The 14215-nt window shown below is 47.8% G+C and overlaps 1 pseudogene; it reads right to left on the bottom strand.

The window, feature by feature from the left end:
* Nucleotides 1-8266: 8266 nt before the first annotated feature.
* LOC136659747 (5S ribosomal RNA) lies at nt 8267-8383 on the bottom strand (annotated as a pseudogene).
* Between the last annotated feature and the right edge of the window lie 5832 nt (nt 8384-14215).

Here is a 14215-nt window from a genome sequence, read left to right as displayed (position 1 = left end):
CTCAAGTAGCGGACTACCCACCCCCACTGCTTGTCCTCCTCCCAATCTCTGGAAGAGGTTAAGAGTGGAAAAGGAAGCACAGAGCAAAAGAGTGCAGCGGGCTAGAGTGTCTCCAACCTCTTCCACTCTGTTCTCCTCTTCCTGTTCCAATTCAGGGAGTGGAAGGAAAAGAAGCCATGGAAGTGAGGGAGCAGGTGGAGGTGTGCACCTGATGCCAATCTGCTGCCTGAGGTTTGCTTCATGAATGGGCAGCGCCGGGGTGTTTAATTGCTCACACAGTTAGCAGACTCATGGGGTATTGCAGGCAAATGGCAGCACAGCCAAGTATTGAGGACAGTAGGATGAAGGTCTGCAGACACCATCATATTGAAGACTGTGTAGCCAAGTCACAGCCAAGTTAATATAGCCAAGTTAATATAAAACAAGGAGCAGGAGGAGTTCAGTTCAGTAAGACCTTTATTGGCATAAAATACAGAGAAAGAACAGAACAAGACAGGAATGTACAAAGACAACACAACATAAGCAAAAACATCAGTCACTGCCCAGAGTCCCAGGGCTCTGCCTGGCTATTACCCCAGATAAAAAGGAAGCAACATTATCCAGAATCTCAGGATCAGGAGTGGAAAGGAGAGACTGAAGCATGGTTGAATCCTCCCAGCCCTGCATCCTAGCTAGCAATGGACCTAGAAATTTCTTGCGTGACACAACATGTAGCGGGCAATAAAAAAAGGTATGCATTAAAGTCTCAACGCAATCCCTACCACACTTGCATTTCCTCTCTAAGTAGGGGATACCGCTGAACCTGCCCGTTAACAAGGCTGATGGAAGAGCGTTACACCTTGCCAGTGTAAACGCTCTCCGGGCCTGTGGGCACACCAGGTGGTAAAAGAAGGAGGCCGGTTTCCCAAAACTGACTGGAATATGAAGATTGGAGTGGAGAACATGTGGTTCTGGCGGCACTAAACAGCTCTTGTTGTTCAATATCTAGAATTCTTCCTTTGACAATTCTGTAAGCTGCATCACAACCAATCATACCTAACTCTTCAGTGTCCAGCCCTATTGACTTAATTTTAGTTAGAAGATCAGTGATCTCAATAGGCAGGACTGGATCCGATAATAATTGTTGCATTAGATCAGAAGAGGTGGGGTTAAATAAAATCCTAAACCAAAATTTCAAAAGTCTTAACCATACAGTAGTCCTTAGTCGAATTAACCCCACCTCGAGACACAGGACCGAGTAGGGAATGCACCTGGGTAAGCCCAAAATCTTCCGTAAAAAGGAGGCTTGGACGCGTTCTAGTGATTGGTTAATAACCTTATACCAGACAGGAGAACCATAAAGAACCTGGGAAAGAACCTTTCCCTTAAACGCCTCCAGAGCAGCCGGAACATAACCATTTCCGCAGGTGAAAAAGAAACGGGAAATGGCTGAGGAAGCTAGTTTGGATGCGTTCTGCACTGCCCTGCGATGAAAAGCCCAAGTGAGTCTGTAATGGAAGTTGATACCCAGGTACTTAAAATGCTTAACCTGTTCCATTTTGTTACCATTACAAGACCACTTAAAAGCTTTCCATCTGTTAGCAAATACCATTATCTTAGATTTAGCATAATTGATCTGCAATTTGTTGGTCAAAAAATACTCTGTGGCACGACTGAGCAGACGTTTCAGGCCAGTCCTAGTACGAGATATCAGTACTGCATCATCCGCGTACAGAAGTAGCGGCACTTGGCTTGCGCCAAGCTTTGGACAATGGCCATCTACTTCCTTCAGGGAAGGGGCAAGATCATTTAGAAATAGGTTGAAAAGCATGGGGGCCAAGACACAGCCCTGTTTGACCCCTTTGTTAGTGATGATGGAGTGCGTCAGATTCCCCCTCCAGGAGCATCTAACCCTACACGAGGTATTTAGATGGAGGGACCTAATCAGCAGCAGTAATCTTTTATCAATCCCCATGTCTTCCAACTTGGCCCAAAGAAGCTCCCTATCCACAGAATCAAAGGCACCTTTCAAATCAAGGAAGGCTACATAAAGACGGGCCTTACATATCCTGACCTGCTTATAGGCCAAATGAGACAGGATCAGGCAATTATCCAAAGTTGATTTGCCCCGACAGAAGCCAGATTGCTCAGGGCCTAAGATGCCTTGCGAAGTAACCCAGACAGTGAGTTTATTGCAAAGATATTTAGCATAGATCTTACCTAGTACAGAAAGCAAACTAACAGGCCGAAAGTTTCCTGGTATGGTAGGGTCACCCTTTTTATGAATAGGCACGACTGTTGCTGTAAGCCAGGCATTGGGTAATAAGCCAGAGCTGTCGATCATTGTAAAAAAGTGGGCAAGTAACTGGGTCCACCATTCTGTGTCACCTTTTAAAAGCTCGGGTGGTATTTCATCTGGCCCTGCGGCCTTCCCTGGCTTCAATTGCATAATTAGCTCTTTAATTTCATCAGGGGTGACAGGAGGCCAGATAGGCAGATCTACAGAAGTAAAGTCTGGGTTGGTGTCCGGGGATTTGCTCTTATCATAAAAAAGAACTGTAAAGTGTTGAACCCATGTGGACGAAGGGATAATAGCAGGGTCGTATGTTTCTGATCTACATGAACCCGCTACAACTGCCCAAAATTGTTTATTATTTTTGTGTTGAATCGCTTGATGCAGCTTGTTCCATTGAGTTAAAACAAACTTTTTCTTTTTCTCTGTCAATAAAACTCTGAGTTGTTTTTTGAGAATGGAGAGTTTAACTAAACAACTGGGGTCGTTGTACTTTCTAAAATCTAAATAAGAAGCCCTGATACACATCTTAAGATCCCTACATTCACTGTCAAACCAATCCTTTTTGTCAAAAGCACTGCATGTCTTAACTGACATGGGCCTGGTACTCAGGGCCTTAAAAATGTATCCAATAAAACCTTCAAAGGATTTGAATAAAGGGATCAGAGTCCTGTCTAATGGCCGATAAAAAATCTCTGCTTGCTGGTTCCGTACATAAACAATGGAAGTTTGAAGAAAGAGCACTGTTAGCCACAATTTTATACCTACACTCTAGATTTGGCTCTACCTCAGCTTGTGATGGAACACTCCCAGAATGGAGGTCAAGGACCAAGATTAAAGGTAAATGGTCACTATAGGTTACATCCCCAATGGTAAAATCCTTCACATGGTGCTTCATTTTAGTGGATACCAAAATGTAATCCACAACGCTGGCGCCATGAGAGGATACAAAAGTAAATTCATCAGCATTGGGGAATTCTTTTAGACCATTAAGCCAAATCATGTTAGTGGTAATGGAAAACTTAGCAAGGGCCATACCGTTGGCATTATAGTGTGCATCTTTGGACCACCTGCTTAGTGCACAAAAGGGGGGGAGGGAGCTGTCATCATCCACATCCCAGGCTCTGCGGAAGATTTCCACTGAGTTCCCTACCCTCGAATTTAAATCGCCCAGCAAAAGAATTTCAGCATGGGGATGGGCCCTTTTAAGCTCATTCATACAAGTCAATAGATCATTCCAGAGCTGGGTCCTTTCTAAGCTACTAAGCGAAGGAGGAATATAGTTGTTGACGCAGATTAAGTCAATGTCTGCAAAAGACACCCTCAGTGCTTGTATCTTACAACAACCTGGAAGGATGTCTAAAGGGCATGACTTAAACTGCTTCAGTACAAGGCTGGCTAAACCCACCGAAGGACGACCATTAGAGGTGGGTTTAGTTGCAGGTACTGCAAAAGCCTTGTAGCCAGGGATGTACAGATGGTCCACAACCCATGTCTCCTGCAACAGAATAATATCAAACGTTCTGAGATAGCTTAAGAAACTGCTGTCATTTTTCTTATTCTTCCACCCGAGCAGGAGGAGTAGAAGAAGGGATGGCAGCTGGTGCAGGGCCTCAGATGCTGAGGGGGATGTCTTAGACTGGCCTTGTTGGAGTCGCAGTTAGAGCAGAACCTACTCTTGTATCTGGCCTGATTCCTGTATGTTCAATGATGTGTGTGGCCAGGAGTGCTTTTCGCTCAACTTCAGCTGATGCACTAACTGGACCAATTCCTGGGTCTCTTGGGCCTGGGGACAGTTATCCATGCTTTCATTGTTTCGTAGAATCATAGACTCATAAAGTTGGAAAGTACCCACAAAGTCATCTAGCCCAACCCCCTTCCTGGAACAGAACTTCTCCTGAAGCATCTCCGGCAGGTTCCTGTCAAGCCTCTGCTTGAAGATCTCCAGTGAGAGAGAATCGGCAATCTATTCCACAGCCGAACTGTTCTGACCGTCAAGAATTTCTTCCCGATATCCAGCTGGAATCTCTTCTCTTGCAGTTTGTACCCAGTGGATCTAGTTCTACTCTCAGAGGCGGCTGAGAACAGATTTGATCCTTCTTCCAAATGACAGCCCTTCAGGGATATAACGCTTTCTTATCCCCTCTCAGCCTTCTCTTCTCCAGGCTAAACCTACCCCCATCCTTTCTGCTGTCCTCTGACCATCCTTGTCACTCTTCTCCGAACCCACTCCCATTTGGCTGCCTCTTTCCTAAAGTGAGGTGCCCAGAATTCCTGTTTGGGTCACTGTAATGTACTGTGTGGGGCTGCTCTTGAAGACTGATTGAAACCTCAGCTGGTATCCTCACACCAGCAAAGTGCAGTTCTAATGGTGCTGGGGGCCCAATTCTCTCCAGCATAGAAGCAGCAACTCCGAACGGCTCCCACTGCATGCTAAGCTGGATGTGAGCAGGCTGAGGATCTCCTCAAGGAAAGGGGGCATTCGCCCCTTACTCCAAGTAAAGCCCCAGCCTGCTCAGTGGGGCTTCTTGCGTCTGCAAGTCTGACATGGGGAACAGTATTCAGTGCAGGAGGCCACCACTGGCCCACAGACCCCTCCCCGGATCTGTCTTTCCCCTGTGCCCCCCTACCTATCCAGGAAAATATCCCCATGCCCTTCCTCCACCCTCCCCACTCCCCCACACAGCTCGGCGCTTACCTCTGCCAGTGGCCAGGACTCCTTTTGCTGTGTCAAAGGGGATGATATAGGCCTTCCCCCCTCCCAGTGCCATTTACTCGTTGGGTGGTATAAATGTGCCTTGTGGCACTTTGCAACACCCACCACCGGTGCTGTGACTGCAGCACCGGTGGCAGTGCAGCCATCGATCAGGCTGCCCATTTTGCAGTGCCATTGCCAAGCTACACCGGTTGCCAGTTTGGTTCCAGGCATGACTCAAGATACTTGTCATTGTTTGTAAAGCCCGAAAACTTAAAGCCTAAAATTCCGCTCACCCTAAGAGGAATCTGCCCACATGCAGAGGGCTTCTGGAAAGTTCTTCTGTACAGTTTGGTTGCACATAAGATACCATTGGTGTAGTTTACCAGTGCACAGGAGAGCATGTGCTCTTCAGTAAAGCACTGCATCTCAAATCCTACAAACAATCCCACCTAGACTGCTGTTTTGCAGTGTTTTATCAATGCAGAGTGCAAATCATTTACGTGGCAGGGCTGCAGGAGATGCAAACAAACTGAAGAAGCCCTAAGTTCAGCTGCAAACTGCACATACTCCAGTTCTGGGTTTAATTTTTTGAAGTGTTCCACGTTAAACTGGAATTCAGGAGGCATGACATGCAGAACATGATGAACCCATGGAAAAATAAATGAACAAAATGGGGAGATCTACTCATTCCTAGGTACTAAGGTTGCCAAGCTGGATGCATCCATTTCTGTTTAAGGCCTGGTGACGCCCCAAACTCTCAAACCTTGGGAAAAAGTCCAAAGAAACCGATGTCAGGGGAGATCCCTTGAGAAAAGGGGCAGAGCTAACAGTAAACAGGTGGAGACTACCTGTAAAGGGGCGGGACCTATCCACAGCCCCCCCCCCCCAAAATGGCCTGAGATTAATCTCTGATCATGTCCCTGTTAACAAGCCAAAAAAACCCTGGAGCATCAGGGTCATTTTTGGCAACCTTTTAATGCTGCTTGGTGCACCTGTTTGATGTGCACTTGGTTCAGGAGAAAATCTCAGCAAAGAAGACCTGAGAAGAAGGAGGCCTGGGTTGCCCATCACTTGCTTGCTGGCCTGAGTGAGCTGAGCTGCTTCTTTCCTCTGCCAGTATAGATCTTCCCCTGCTGAGGTCATTTGCTTTATTCAGGCATTCCAAGAGCTCCCCAGTCACAATCGCAGTTTGATCTACACTATAATTGCAGAGATCAATCAGGTTAATTCAGCAGGAGGGGGGAAAGGGGGAGGGGGAGCATGGAGAAGCCTTGCCCAAGGCTTTCATTCTTGGAGTGCCAAAGGGTGTGTATGTGGGGGAGGGGGGTGTCAGTCCAGGAGCAGAGACAGAGAACCCCTCCCTCTCTCTGCTTCGGAGGCGTTTAACTTTTCCCTTGTGTTTTCTGCAAGCTGGAGCCCAGAACAAGTAATAATCCTTCAAGAAATACTCAAGAGATGGAGGAGCATAAGGAGCAAGTCTTGGAGGTAGAACCTGGAGAGAACATTATTCACACTGGCGTATTGTCTACAGCAAAAACTCTGTGCTACCAAAACAAAACAAAAAATCCAAAAAAATTTCTATGTGGGTCAGGCTGCAGTAAATGTTATTTTCTTGGAGGGTTGCCAAAGTGCATTCGCTCCTCCTGAGCTTCTGTTTTGACGATCCCATTCTGCACGTCTTTTCCTGAGGATATGAAGAGCATCTGTGCAAGAAAACGGTGCTTGGGTCCACTTTGTGAAAACTCTCTTAAAAACAAAACCCCAGATTATACAGTGCAGTGCATGTAGTGTATATAGTCTCATTTGTCAGTCTGTGACAGTCCAGTCTTAACTAAATCCCTGTGTGGTGATGCAGCTCAGCTTCTGCTGCATCCCACAGAGGAATTTCAGTTGCTTCAGCCTCCTTGAGGTAAGGGGACATTTGTCTCCTTGCCCCAGGGTCAACCTCAGCAGCCACAATGGGTCAACTCTGACCTGTGCTATCACTGGCGCATGTCCATGTTGGTCCAAGTTGACAGATCAGGCCCAGGAAACTGGATGGGATATAGCAGGGGTGTCCAAAGTTTTTGGCAGGAGGGCCACATCAGCTCTCTGACACTGTGCCGGGGGCCGGGGGAAAAAAGAATTAATTTACATTTAAAATTTGAATAAATTTACATAAGTTTACACAAATGAATATATTAAAGATGAACTTATATGAATGGATGAAGGTCTTGCTATAGCTCAAGGCCTATAAAAGGCCTTGCACAAAGTAAGGCTGGCCTTTGCTGCTGCTGCTGCATCACAGACATGAAACAACAAGCAATGGAGGTAGCCCTCATCCCACAGTTCACATGAGAAGTCAAACAGTTGCCCCTACGCTGAGAGCAGTTGCGTCAGGCCAGAGTGGGCTCCAACAAATCTCAGGAGGGCCAGAGGCTCATTGGAGACTGGGGGCTCCCTGAGGGCCGCATTGAGAGGCCTCGAGGGCCGCAAGTGGCCCCAGGGCTGGGGTTTGGGCACCCCTGGGATATAGCATGAGCCAGTGCCGCTGATCTCACACCCCTCCTGGACCCGATCTGCTCAGCTCATCCCGACACTGCCCTCCCTTGAATCTTTACGCCCCTTCCGCACTATCCCCTGTCCCTGCACCAGACTTACCTGCTCTGACATGGCTGGAAGCTGCACTGTTTCAAAGTTATTTATGGTGCTTTTTCAATAGCACATGCTGGTAAAGCACATGCTACATAAGTGGGGGATAGGCTTGGGCCATGAGACCAGGTTAAGATTCAGATTTTAAGGAGTCTCACATGCAAACACCTGGCCCCCTGAGAGGTGGTAACTTTAGGATGGAGGGGGTCTCCCACAGTGGCTGCAGTTCCTTCCCTTCTGCCTTCTGCTTACAAGAATGAGATTTCTCCTCCTGTGATGATGTAGGGGCCTCTGGGAGATGCCTCCATTTGAAGATGGGGTGCCAGGAGAAAACAACAATGGCGGATCTCTCGGCAAAGGTTGCCACAGAGAGGAAGGCACCAGACAGAGCCTCTGCTGATATTCCCAGGACTCCAGCGAGCGCCTGACTTGGCTGACCTCTGATGTCAGAACTTTTACAATGACTGTTTCAGTCCCATGCAATGGGTGAAGGGATCACAGTAAAAAAATAACCTTGCTCCGCAAAATCTGGTGGATGGTAGAAACCATGAAAGGCATCGAGGCTTTACTTCACACTGAGCATTCCCATGCTATGGACAAGTCATATGCTGAACACTCCACAGTCGCATGGTTGGCAACCTTCAGTCTCGAAAGACAATGGTATAAGCCTACAGCACCCAGTATTCCCAGGCGGTCTCCCATCCAAGTACTAACCAGGCCTGACCCTGCTTAGCTTCCGAGATTAGAAGAGATCAGGCATGTGCAGGGCAACAGTTGCTGGCGTGCATATTTTCTAGCATGTTCCTTGCATATAAATTCCAAGCCTTTGGGTAGGTATATCTCCTCAAAGGACTTTGGGTGACTTTTTAATGGATTGCCTGCAGTACTATAATTGATTTTATTTTCATATTTAACATATCTTGAAGGTTTCTCCCCTCCCCACTCTCCCTCCCCAAAGACCGGAGATTCATTTTGCCTGCATTTTCTGCAACAAGATTATCTTGATTTAAAATAATGGGAACTGATCACCCTTCAGCATAATGAGGATCATGCTCTTCTTGGTCCCTCCCCTAATGGAATCCCATCTGTGCGTCCACATCTTCTGCTTCCACATGAAGATGGATGCTGCGTGTTGGAGTGATGACATCCTTGGAGTGAATGCGATACGATCGTCAGGTTCCCTTGATATATTCACCTGTTGATTACAGTGGACACAGCTGGCTATTGGGTCATTTCAGGTTAGCCAGCCTTCAGGACAGTACCAGTTGCACTCCATGTTGATGGACCCTCAACTGCCCCATGTTAGTGATGACCACTGTGAGGAATAGCCAGATGCACCAAGCGGGGTGTTTATAAAGAGCTCTGGTGTGAGGACTGCAACTGCACTAGCTAGAAGCACATCAAAGGACCCAAACACTTCCTTGTTCTAGTTGCCTACTAGGGATTGGGACAAAATATCTGCTCAGTATCCCCACTGCCACTTTTCTCACAGGATGTGATATTAGGGGAGCATTAGGAGAACTTGGGCTGGGAGTGTGAACAGGTGTGAGGTTAACTGACCAATAAGAAATATCATGCTTCTGGTCCTGTTGCCTTCCTTCCTTCCTTCCTTCCTTCCTTCCTTCCTTCCTTCCTTCCTTCCTTTTTCAAACCCGTTTTTGCCCAGCCCACAGGCATACACATTTGGTCCCTGTTGCATATATCCAACATTGGGCAGAAATGGCTTAAACACACAAGAAACCTGTTGTGTCCTTTGGGAATGGAACCCCTTCAGCTGAAGATGAGGTGAAAGATTCCAACAAGACAGACTGGGGTTAAGGAAATTTCTTCAAGACAGACCTTGCCAGTGGCCCCCCACTTGAGCCTTGGTCATGGGCCAGCCATGTACTCTGCACATGGACAATGGAATGATTTTTCTGTTCCAATAGTTCCTTCATGTCTCCCCCTCATATTTCAAGTGTGCATGTGCACTTGATCCAATACTACAAAGAGCAAACTTCATGTGTCTCTATAAACATGCATCAAGATGCTTCACGTGTGGTATGTTTGCACACGCACAAATCAATACAAAAAGCATCTTGATGAATCTAACGTCAGCTTTTTCTTTCTTTTTAATTGTTTCATCTCAGTGCACCTGCATGCTGGTAACATCGAGGAGAAAGAAAAATGCCAGGGAATCTAACAATTTGAAAGCTGTGCAATTCTGGAATTAATTTTAGAAATTCTTCTACTTAAACTGGAATTGTGGAGGAGTGGAACACAAAGCAGAGTGAAACCCACAGACGACAAAGGAACCGAACTGGGGGGAATCCACTCATCCCTGTAGAGGCATGGCCCAGAGAACAGGCCATCACTACTCCCCTCTGTCTTCATCTCCTTTGGGTGAAGCCTGCCCCTTTCATTACCCTCTGCTTGGTGCCCATAAGGTGGCCTGTGAGGTCAAGCCACTCTCTCTTAATTGGGGAAGCCCTTGACAGTGGAAAATCACAAGCCCACCTGCGTCCTTCCTTGTCCCTGTGCACAGCTGGCCTAGATCAGAAAATCTGGACCAAGGGAAAAGGGGAAAAAAAAACAAAAACAGTTGAAAGGCACAGTTTCATTTCAAATGAGAGAACGAGCATCCATCTGGCTGTGGTATTTATAGTTTCTCCAGCATCATTGTACTGTTCCAAAATAAAATCACAGGAAAAAAAAGAGGGAGGGAGGCATTCGAATGGCAGGGGCAGAGCTACATCCACCCAGCTAAATGATTTCACCTTCTCCCTTGACATGTTTCGCTTCCTCGGCACTAATACAAAACCCTCCAAATGCGTATATCTACAATACGACGGGACTGCTGCAGGGTGCGGCCACCTGAGGTTCCACCTAGATGTCACACAGGGATGCATTTCATGGTACCCGAGAGTTTGTTTTGAAATCTAAAGCAGATTCGCAAGCGGGCAACTGGGAGTGAAAGGGGCAGTGGTTCCTGAACCATTTTCCCTCTAGCTAGGTGGCTGACCTAAATCACCCTACACCATTGCCCTAGATGTGTTTTGGAACCTTGTTGGGGAAGGACAGGGTCGACTCCAGGTTGTGCTAGGCCCTGAAGAATGATCCTCCTGAGAGCCATGCGCATACAAGGCATGCACTCAGGGAGTCCCCCTGAGGCAGCCTTCCTCCAGCTTTACCTTCCTCCTCTCTCCATTACAGCTTTCTCTCATTCCCTCCCATCCTCCCCTGGCTGTTTTTAACTTGCGAGCAATAGGGCTGCTGTGTGGGGGTGCAAGCAGGGACAAGGGGAGAAGAAGCAGGGGCTTCCTCCTTCCCTGCCATCCCCTTGAGGGCCACTGGGAGGGGGCTCTGTTCGGGGAGCAGGTGGATCGCATGGGGGAAGAGCAACAGGAGGTGAACTCACTGCAGGGGGGGGGGTAGCAGGGGTTCATGGGAACAGTGGTGTAACACACTGCCCCAGCACCTGGCGCAGTGACATCACCCATGCACCCAGAACTTTTGGTGCCCAGGGCAGCACTACACAGTGCCATGATGTCATTAGGGCACATGCACTCCAACTGCTTTCCCATTCAGTTCTCCTCCAGTTGGCGCCCAGGGCACATGCTCTGTTTTGTCCCGGGGCGATACACTACTGGACGTTACAATGTCATGTGACACTGTGACATCACTTTTGGGTTCTCCCTGGAGGAGGGAATGCTTGCTGTCATGGCTTCGCACCATCACTCCTTCTCCTGCGGTGGCTTGAAGGGGGGGCCTCCAAAGGAGAATAAATGGGGGGGGCATGAGACCACCAGCACCTCTTCCAAAACTAGGGTGGAGCTTGAGGGGCAATCATGCATCCCCCCAGCATAGCTCCCAGGGCAGGTGCCCCTCAGGCTCCCCCCCTAGTTAAACCTCTGCATGGGAAGTAAAGCCTGCCTAGTGGTGTGTGTCAGTGGGAGGAGGGGAAAGTGGTGCTTTCTGCAGGCCACAGGAGTTGGGTCTGGTCTTTGGGCTGAGCCTGCCCTGAAACACGATTCAGATCTACAAGGCTTCTTTCCTGCTGGCTGAGGAAAGCCTGAGCTGCTGATCTTGTCTTCACGTCCCCTTGCGCCAATGCCAAGTGGAGTGTGTGTGACCTTGGTGTTGATAATTGGCAAGGGATGTAATGTGGAGAGTTGATGAGCCCGGGAGTGTGAAGGGCTTGATGTATGAGGGACACAGGGAAGGTGCCAACCCTATTTTTTCAGAAGGGAGGTGAAGCCCAATTCTTGCCCGCTCCAAGTATGGATTCTGATCTTCACTTGGACCAATGGAAATGCTGGAGATCATTTCAGGACACGGCGACAAGTGTATGCAAAATGCGGCTTGGCCTTGGATTTTGGAAAGAGGGGTGATTTGTAGTGAATTTGATTATCTCTTGTAAGTATGCCAAAAGGCTTGTGATGGATGCACAGCATCCAACTATCATGTCACCTTTCCTTCTTCTGGAACACAGTGTTACTCTTCATTCCGGCAGGAACTAAAACACGGCAGCCCTTCGTTCATACAGTTGCAAAGTTCCAGCTGCTGGAAGATCATTTCTCCATTCAGAACTGGTTTTCTCAGAACTGGCATTAGAGTTGTCAGGTTTGATGCATCCCAAGCCCTGAGATTACTTCAGTGGAGTCTTCAAAAATCACAAGATCACCAACACTTGAAACACGGGAAGAAAATATAGCACCGGGGTGGAGCCCAGTAGTAAGGAGGCGGAGTCCAGTGGAAATGGGGTGGAGCTCACAGTAAAGAGGTAGAGCTCAGCAATGGCCCTTAAAGACTTTGAGATAAACCTTTGCTGCCCTTTGGCCTGACCACCCAACTGGTGGCCAAGATTTTGTCCCACAAAAGCAGACATGCCTAATTTACTGCAACTTTCCATTCCTCTCTGGTCCTTCCTCTGTTTCTTTTTCCTTCTCTGCATCACCAGTGTGCAACTACTCATTGATGCAACTCTGAAAGGAACTTTATGATTACATGCACAATGATATCCAAGATCCTTTTCATGCAGTGTTGTACTGATACGTGACTGCACTGATGTGCAAGCAACACAAAAAAGTAGATTTCTTGTGTGTAATTGAGAATATTCTGAACATAACCTATGCCAGGTCATGGTTCAGGATGTGGACTCACCTCCCTGCATTACAGTCTCTGCACATGAACTGGAGGTTGTCCATGACTTTGTGTAACTTGGCTCAACGATCTCTGACACTCTTTCGATACCGAGCTAAACAAACGCATCGGTAAAGCAGCTACCACGTTTTCCAGACTCACAAAGAGAGTCTGGACCAACAAGAAGCTGACGGAACATACCAAGATCCAGGTCTACAGAGCTTGCGTCCTGAGTACACTTCTGTACTGCAGCAAGTCATGGACTCTTCACTCACAACAGGAGAGGAAACTGAACACTTTCCACATGCGCTGCCTCCGACACATCCTCGGCATCACCTGACAGGACAAAGTTCCAAACAACACAGTCCTGGAATGAGCTGGAATCCCTAGCATGTATGCACTGCTGAAAAAGAGAAGCCTGCATTGGCTTGGTCATGTCGTGAGAATGGATGATGGGCGGATCCCAAAGGATCTCCTCTATGGAGAACTCGTGCAAGGAAAGCGCCCTACAGGTAGACCACAGCTGCGATACAAGGACATCTGCAAGAGGGATCTGAAGTCCTTAGGAGTGGACCTCAACAGGTGGGAAACCCTGGCCTCTGAGCAGCCCACTTGGAGGCAGGCTGTGCAACATGGCCTTTCCCAGTTTAAAGAGACACTTGGCCAACAGTCTGAGGCAAAGAGGCAAAGAAGGAAGGCCCATAGCCAGGGAGACAGACCAGGGACAGACTGCACTTGCTCCCAGCGTGGAAGGGATTGTCACTCCTGAATTGGCCTTTTCAGCCACACTAGACGCTGTTCCAGAACCACCATTCAGAGTCCATACCATAGTCTCTCGAGACTGAAGGTTGCCAACTACTGCTACAACCTATGCCAAATAAAGGACAATTCAGGCTTCTTTTGTATGCTATTTCATCAGTGCGCAGGAGCATATATGGACATCAGTAAAACAAGTGCAACACAATCTTGGTGAAATTGCAGGTATGCAAGGTGTTTTATTACGGTATACGTGCGCACTGATAATTTTGAGAAGGGAGAAAAATGTAAATTGACTAGAAGAAGGGGAAGCCATAGTAAACATCACACATTCCAATTCCAAAATTAGTTTTAGGTATCTCCTAGTTGAGCTAGAATTCAAAACAGGGGCGCTACCCCCGCATCCCCCTTTATCTGATGATGATCTGCAATTCCTCCTTCTGCTCCTCCTTCCTGTATTTGAAAAGAGGAAGGGAGTGGAAAAGGAAGTGTGTAGGATAGGAAAGTGGAGACAGTCTAGCCCACCACTCTCCTCTATGCCTCACTCTGTTCCCCCTTTCCATTTCAAATCCAGAAAGTGGGCAGAAGAGGAGGAGAGATGGAGGCCGCAGGGTTCAATCTAGAGTCCTGCACATTGGCTCACTGCTGTGTGCACTGCGCACACTGTCGCAAATGTGCTGTAAGTCACATTTGCGAACACTTACTGTGGGCCCAGCAGTGGAGCTAGCCCAGCTCCA

Source organism: Tiliqua scincoides, chromosome 8, assembly GCF_035046505.1.
Source record: "Tiliqua scincoides isolate rTilSci1 chromosome 8, rTilSci1.hap2, whole genome shotgun sequence".
Classification (NCBI taxonomy): domain Eukaryota; kingdom Metazoa; phylum Chordata; class Lepidosauria; order Squamata; family Scincidae; genus Tiliqua; species Tiliqua scincoides.
Note: the sequence above shows the minus strand (reverse complement) of the source record. Positions and strands in the feature narration are given on the sequence as shown.